General features: G+C 56.7%; 2 long non-coding RNA genes across 2 annotated transcripts; one reads left to right on the top strand and one right to left on the bottom strand.

The window, feature by feature from the left end:
- Window positions 1-236: 236 nt before the first annotated feature.
- LOC108583590 lies at window positions 237-3,154 on the bottom strand. Its single transcript, XR_004179703.1, has 2 exons — window positions 3,048-3,154; window positions 237-703 (listed from the first exon to the last, which is right to left on the bottom strand). It is a non-coding gene; the product is annotated as an uncharacterized LOC108583590 (long non-coding RNA).
- Window positions 3,155-4,843: 1,689 nt separating this feature from the next.
- LOC103880611 lies at window positions 4,844-7,303 on the top strand. Its single transcript, XR_641737.2, has 2 exons — window positions 4,844-4,897; window positions 6,952-7,303. It is a non-coding gene; the product is annotated as an uncharacterized LOC103880611 (long non-coding RNA).

The following is a 7,303-nucleotide window of genomic DNA, read 5'->3' as shown; positions in this document are numbered from 1 at the left end:
AGCTGTGAGAGAATACATTTCTGTTGTTTAAGCCTCCCACCTCCCGGTTGGTGGTCATTTGTGACAGCAGCGGGGAGGCTCCTCCAAGACCCAGCTGCATGGTGGCCCTTTCTCCCGTGACACAGTGTGGCCAGAGGCCCACCGGACGCCACAGAGGTGGTGCCAGCCGGGCTCCCTGGGCTCTTCACAGACCTGGCATCACGGCTGCCACTAAGAGGAAACATTTCGCCAAGTCCTTCATTCGGATCGTGCTCCCCAGAGCCACGGTCGTTGCTACTTTATTTTTCTCAAAGCCACGGTTTCAGGTGAGAGAAGAGTTTTCTCTGCCTCCCTCAAACCTGCCATGAAGAGTGAGTTAATTTCACACTCGGGAGTGACAGTATTGGTCACTTAATGAAGCTGCAGGAACTTGCCTCACTTCAGTGCGGTAACCAAAATTAACGCGTTTATACACTTTCCGCTAAAAGACACTTCATGTGAACGTGGAGGGCACACGTGCCGAGTGGAGATCCGCTGCGGTTCTGTGGGATCTGGGGAGGAAGGAGTCAGCCCTGGTGGGTTCCTGCAGGGCTGCCGTCTGCAAGCTCCAGCCGGGGCTGAACGCACTCAGCGCAGAGCTGGAACGGATGCCCAGCTGGAATTCCAGCACTGTGACCTCCTCTCTCTCTGACTTGAGCCTGGGGCAGGGGATCTTCAGTGAGGTCTGGAAAAAAATGACAGAGATGTTATTGCTTCCGTGAACACCCCAGTTGCCTGGGGACATCGACCCAGGCTCATCACTGGGCCAGCGCCGGAGGAAGGCCTCCGTGTTTGCTGGTGGCCTCGTCACAAGTATAAAATGTTTACAAGCCCCAGCTGGCGGAGAGGTGGGAGCCCAGGCAGGTCACCAGGGAGCCCCGGTCAGGCTGGGGTGCTGGTCCCTGGACGAGGGTCCTGTGGCTGCTGGAACAAAAGACCCCAGAGTTAGTGGCTTGAAACCACACAGCTTCATCCTCTCACGGTTCTGCAGGCCAGAAGCTGACACAGGTTTCTCAGGGCTAAAACTGAGGTGTGGACAGGGCTGCTTCCTCCTGGAAGGGCTCCGGGGAGCATCTGTTCCTCCCCTTTCCCAGCTTCCAGAGGCCGTCTGTGTTCCTTGGCTCTCAGCCCCTCCTCCGTCTTCAGAGCCAGCAGGGCAGCCTCTCCTCTCTTCTCTGACCTGCTGCCCGCCTCTTATGAGGACCCTTGTGGTTCAGGGGTACCCGCCCGGATAATCCAGGGTCATCTCCCCTCTCCTGATCCTTAACTCACTCATACCTGCAAAGTCCCTCTTGCCAGTGGGGTCCCAAGAGAAGAACAAGGGTCAGGTCTGGAGCACACAGGAGGAGAGACTCGAACCTGGCGGTTATGGGTGAGTTCACACCATGCCCCTGCCCTTGCCTTGTATCTTCGGAACCTAGTCTCTGTCCCCAACCCTCCCTCCTACTCCTCCCGCTGGTCCCGCCGCCTCGGCCAGGCCCCTGGGAGCATCCGCATCCTCATCTGAAGACCCGCAGCAGCAGCCTCGGCCCCGCCCACCCCCAGCCCAGCTGGGCCTCCCTGACACAGCCTTCCCGCCTCCTCTCTTGAGCAGGGATGGGCAGTGGGCAGCTGGGAGCCAGGGAGGGAGGGACAAACGGCTCCCCTCCCAGGGCTGGCCCGAGCCCCTCCATGCTGGTGCCAAAGGCCTGGAGGGAAGCCCCGCAGCTCCCAGCCTCCCCGCTCCCTCCCCCAGCCTCCAACCCTCCACCAGGGAACCCCTGTCTGAGCCACAGGCCACCCCCCTTCCCCACGGCCTCCCCGCTCCCTCCCCCAGCCTCCAACGCTACACCAGGGAACCCTTGTCTGAGCCACGGGCCACCCCCCTTCCCCACGGCCCCATTCTTCCAGCCTTGTCAAGGACCCCCAGTCATGTTTCCAGGGACATCTCTCTCCCGTGGGCCTCGTCCTCTTGCACACCTGACCTTTCCCATCCCAGGTGATACCATAACCTTTTAGCAGAATTTTGCCTTAATTCCCAGCATTTTCGGCTTTTTTTTTTTTTTTTTTAGATGAAGTTTCACTCTTGTCACCCAGGCTGGAGTGCAGTGCAGTGAGGCGATCTCAGCTCACTCCAACCTCTGCCTCTTGGGTTCAGGCGATCCTCCTGCCTCAGCCTCCCAAGTAGCTGAGATTACAGGCGCACACCACCATGCCTGGCTAATTTTTTGTTTTTAGTAGAGATGGAGTTTTGCCATGTTGGCCAGGCTGGTCTTGAACTCCTGACCTTAAGTGATCCTCCTGCCTCAGCCTCTCAAAGTGCTGGGATTACAGGCGTGAGCCACTGCACCTGGCCCCCATCCCAGTGTGTTACCATAAACTTTTAGCAGAATTTCGCCTTAATTCCCAGTATTTTCGGCTTCGAGTCTTAACACCTCTCCCCTATCTTAATCTGGCTCCAGTGGCCCTCCGTCTGTCCCCTGCCCCTTCCACGCCTCCCACCCCATCCCCACCCCCTCTGCCCACAACGGCCCCTCCCCCACCCCTCCCCCTGGCCCCTCCCCCGCCCCTCCACAGCTCTTTGGCTCCACCTCTAAGACTGGGGCTCCTGGAAGCCACTGATCCTCATCTTATTATCATCCTGGTCCCCACAGAGCCCAGGACGGAGACTCACACAGCTCAGTGGAAGGTCCCTAAGCTCTGAGGGCACGCGGCACAGCACAGCACTCTAGCGGCACCTGCCATGGCCCCTGTGCTCGCTCTCAGAGGGAAGGAGATGATGGCCCCAGCTCAGGGCCCAGAATTCACGCCTGACTGTGCCCGCGTCCGGACCTAAGGAACGCCCTCCGCGGTGCTGGGGCTGCCTATGCCCAGATGGAGCGGGGCTCACTCCCCCACACAGGCATCCCCAGAGTGTGGCCCCATCCCCAAGGTCCTGCCGCCCCCGCTGAAAACGCACCCAGCCCGTGGTGAGTACCGCAGAGTTCACAGAGAGAGCGCTTCCCGCAGACGCTTTCTCCCAGGGGGGCCGCGCCTGCATTGCTACTCACATCTCCTGAAAGCCACTGATGTGGTCTGGGTCTGTGTCGCCCCACCTCATGTTGAATTGTCAGTCCCACGGTCGGGTCTGTGTCGCCCCCACCTCGTGTTGAGATTGTGATCCACGGTCGGGGTCTGTGTCGCCCCATCTCGTGTTAATTGTCCAGTCCCACGGTCGGTCTGTCGCCCCATCTCTCGTGTTGGTGTCAGTCCCGGTCGGGTCTGTGTCCTTCCATCTAAAGTGTTGGGTGTCCAGTCCCACAGTCAGGGTCTGTCGCCCATCTCGTGTTGAATTGTCGGTCCCGGGTAGAGTCTGTGTCGCCAGTCTCGTGTTGGTGTCATTCCCACGGTCAGGGGAGGGGCCTGGTGGGAGGTGACTAATCTCGGGGCGGTTTCCGCCTCGCTGTTCTCACGACAGTGAGTTTTCGCGAGATCTGATGGTTTTAAAGTACCTGGCGCCTCCCGCCTCCTGCTCGCTCGCTCGCTCGCTCTCTCTCCGGCTGCCATGTGAGGGCGTGCCTGCTTCCCCTTCCCCTTCCACCATGATCGTGAGTTTCCTGAGGACTCCCAGCCACGCTTCCTACACAGCCTGTGGAACTGTGAGCCAATTAAACCTCTTTCTTCATAAATGACCCATTATCCAGTAGTTCTTTAGAGCAGTGTGAGCCTGGACTTGTGCAGTCACCCATTTCCAGGAGCTTTACCACCAGGCCAGGCAGCCGCCAGTCACTTTACACACAGCATCTCATTTCCTAGCACCTGGGTGAAAGAGCTGTTTTCAGCCCTACTTACAGGCAAGGATGGAGAAACCCAGAGGGCTCAGCCAGCCTCACCTGCTTGGGAGGGCACAGCTGGGCTGCCTGTGCTGCCTTAGAGGGAGAAAAAGAGACACGGAAACAGGTTCCACGCTGGGGTCCACTATTCTTACCTATAACCTCATAGGGACTGAGCACACCACAGGGGCTCAGAAACCAGGGCCTGGTCCCCTCACTCACACTTGCTGTGGCCACTGAAAATGGCCCCTAAAAGACATCCACGTCCCGGCCGGGCGCGGTGGCTCAAGCCTGTAATCCCAGCACTTTGGGAGGCCGAGACAGGCGGATCGCGAGGTCGGGAGATCGAGATCATCCTGGTTAACACGGTGAAACCCCGTCTCTACTAAAAAATACAAAAAAAAAAACTAGCCGGGCGAAGTGGCGGGTGCCTGTAGTCCCAGCTACTCGGGAGGCTGAGGCAGGAGAATGGCGTGAACCCGAGAGGAGGAGCTTGCAGTGAGCTGAGATCCGGCCACTGCACTCCAGCCTGGGTGACAGAGCAAGACAAAAAAAAAAAAAAAAAAGACATCCACGTCCCTAACCCTAACCCTGTGAACGTAACTTCGTGTGAAAGGTCTTTGCAGACATGATTGAGTTAAAGATGGAGAGAAAAGGAGCATCTGGACAGATCCGATGTGACCATGAGTTCTCCTAAGGGAGAGGCAGAGGGAGATTGGACACAGACGGAAGAGGAGAGGCGTGGGACCACAGAGGCAGAGCGGGAGCAATGCAGCCTCAAGGCACGAGAGCCATGGATGCCTGGGGCCTGGGAAGCTGGAAGAGGCAGTGGGAGCCTCCCCTGCAGCCTGCGGTCCTGCCCACGCCTTGACTTCCACTTGGTGACTCTGCTATCAGACATCTGGCCTACGGAACTGTGAGGTGATATGTTTCTGGGTGTTTTTGTTGTCATTATTGTTGTTTGAGACAAGCTGTCACTCTCTTGCCCAGGTTGGAGTGCAGTGGCGCAATCACGGCTCACTATAGCCTCGACTTCCTGGACTGAAGCAAGCCTGCCGCCTCAGCCTCCAGAGTAGCTGGAACTACAGGTGTGTACCATCTTTTTTTAGAGATGGGGGTATCACTATGCTGCCCAGCCGGGACTTGAACTCCTGGCTTCAAGCGATCCTCCCACCTCGGCCTCCCAAGCGCTGGGATTGCAGGTGCAGCCACTGGGCCCAGCCAGCTTCTGTTGCTTTAAGCTGCCCATTGGTGGTCACTTGTTACAGCAGACCTGGGACAAGCCACTCTGCTGAATGAGTTGAGAGTCTGATTTTACCCTTTCTGGGCCAGGAATGCCCTGCAGGGCAGGTGGCTGCAGCTGAGCCTTCTAGGCCTCTCTCTACTAAAAATACAAAAAAAGGCAGAGGTTGAAGTGAGCGGAGATTGTACCACTGCACTCCAGCCCTCCATCTCAAAAAAAAAAAAAAAAAAGAAAAACCAAAGTAGCCGTGGAGTAAAGAGAAATGACAGAAGAGTCTCGCTCTGTCGCCCAGGCTGGAGGGCAGGGGAACGATCTCGGCTCACTGCAACCTCTGCCTCCCGGGTTCAAACAATTCTCCTGCCTCAGCCTCCCAAGTAGCTGGGATTGGGAGTTAAAGACGTGCTGTGTGGCCGGGCGTGGTGGCTCAAGCCTGTAATCCCAGCACTTTGGGAGGCCGAGACGGGCGGATCACGAGGTCAGGAGATCGAGACCATCCTGGCTAACACGGTGAAACCCCGTCTCTATTAAGAAATACAAAAAACTAGCCGGGCGAGGTGGCGGGCGCCTGTAGTCCCAGCTACTCGGGAGGCTGAGGCCGGAGAATGGCGTGAACCCGGGAGGCGGAGCTTGCAGTGAGCTGAGATCCGGCCACTGCACTCCAGCCTGGGCGACAGAGCGAGACTCCGTCTCAAAAAAAAAAAAAAAAAAAAAAAAAAAAAAAAAAGACGTGCTGTGAGTCCCCCGTCCCCCATGCTTCGGGGGTGTGAGTCCCGCGTCCCCCCATATTCCAGGGGTGTGAGTCCCATGTCCCCCCGTGCTCCGGGGCTGTGAGTCCTGCATCCTCCTGTGCTCCGGTGCCGTGAGTCCCGTTTCCTCCCATTCTCTGAGGGTGTGAGTCCCGTGTCCTCCCATGCTCCGGTGCTGTGAGACCCCTGTCCCCTCATGCTCTGGTGCTGTGAGTCCCGAGCCCTCCTGTGCTCTGGTGGTGCAATGCTGAGTTTGGCGCTGAAACTCTCTGAGCTTCATTTCTTACCATCAGTAAGTACCCTGCTTCCCAGAGCCTTTGGGAGGAGTGAAGGAGAAAGTTGGGCCAAGGCCCTGGCAAGAGGCCGGCACTTGATAGGTATTAGCTGGACTTTGCTTCTGTCCTGAGACAATGCAACTTCTGAACCACACAGAGCGCCGCTAGCCAGAAACTCAGAATCAAATGGGTCCCCACATCTGTGTTTTAAAAGTCACTCCGGACTTCTCCAGGGGACAGCCCTGTGCTTCCAGGGCCTGTAGGTAGGGGAAGTGGGGAGAAGAGGTAGGCTGCCGGGGACACTCACAGGCAGGCCCCTGACTCCCCTGGGCCCCTGCTGTTCCCTCCCTTTTCTTTCTTTCTCTCCCCTTCCTGTCTTTTTTTTATTGAGTGAAATTCACGTAACATAAAATTAACCATTCTGGGCTGGGTGCGGTGGCTTATGCCTGTAATCCCAGCCCTTTGGGAGGCCAAGGTGGGCAGATCACCTAAGGTCAGGAGTTCAAGACCAGCCTAGCCAACATGGCAAAACCCTGTCTCTACTAAAAATACGAAAAATTAGCCAGGCATGGTGGCAGGCACATGTAATTCCAGCTACTCGGGAGGCTGAGGCAGGAGAATCACTTGAACCGGGAGGCAGATGTTGCAGTGAGCTGAGGTCCCACCACTGCACTCCAGCCTGGGCCACACAGTGAGTCTCCATCTCAAAAAAAAGAAGAAGAAGAAAAAGAATTTTTTCAGCATCCCAGAGACCCCTGGCCTCCCAGCCGCTGTCCCTCCCTTCCTGGAGACCATTGTGATGAAGAGAACCCCCTTCTCTCCCTCAACATCCACCCCCAAACACCATCCTTTATGTTGCCTGTTTGTGATCCACACAGGATCACACAGAATCGAGCCTGGCCACTTCTGTTCAACGTGATTGTTTGAGAGAGGCATCCGTGCTATGCATAACTGCAATTCGCCTGTCTTCACTGCTGCATAAGAGTCCAGTGATGGGATACCTGTCTTCACTGCTGCGTAAGAGTCCAGTGATGGGATACATGTCTTCACTGCTGTGTAAGAGTCCAGTGATGGAATAGCTTGCAATTCGCCTGTCACTGCTGCTATTCCAGTGATGGAATAGCTTGCAATTCGCCTGTCACTGTCCAGTGATGGGATACCTGTCTTCACTGCTGCGTAAGAGTCCAGTGATGGAATAGACTGCAATACATTTTCCCATGAATCTGTTAA

The sequence above is a fragment of the Papio anubis genome, chromosome 18, assembly GCF_008728515.1.
Source record: "Papio anubis isolate 15944 chromosome 18, Panubis1.0, whole genome shotgun sequence".
In the NCBI taxonomy this organism is placed as follows: domain Eukaryota; kingdom Metazoa; phylum Chordata; class Mammalia; order Primates; family Cercopithecidae; genus Papio; species Papio anubis.
Note: the sequence above shows the minus strand (reverse complement) of the source record. Positions and strands in the feature narration are given on the sequence as shown.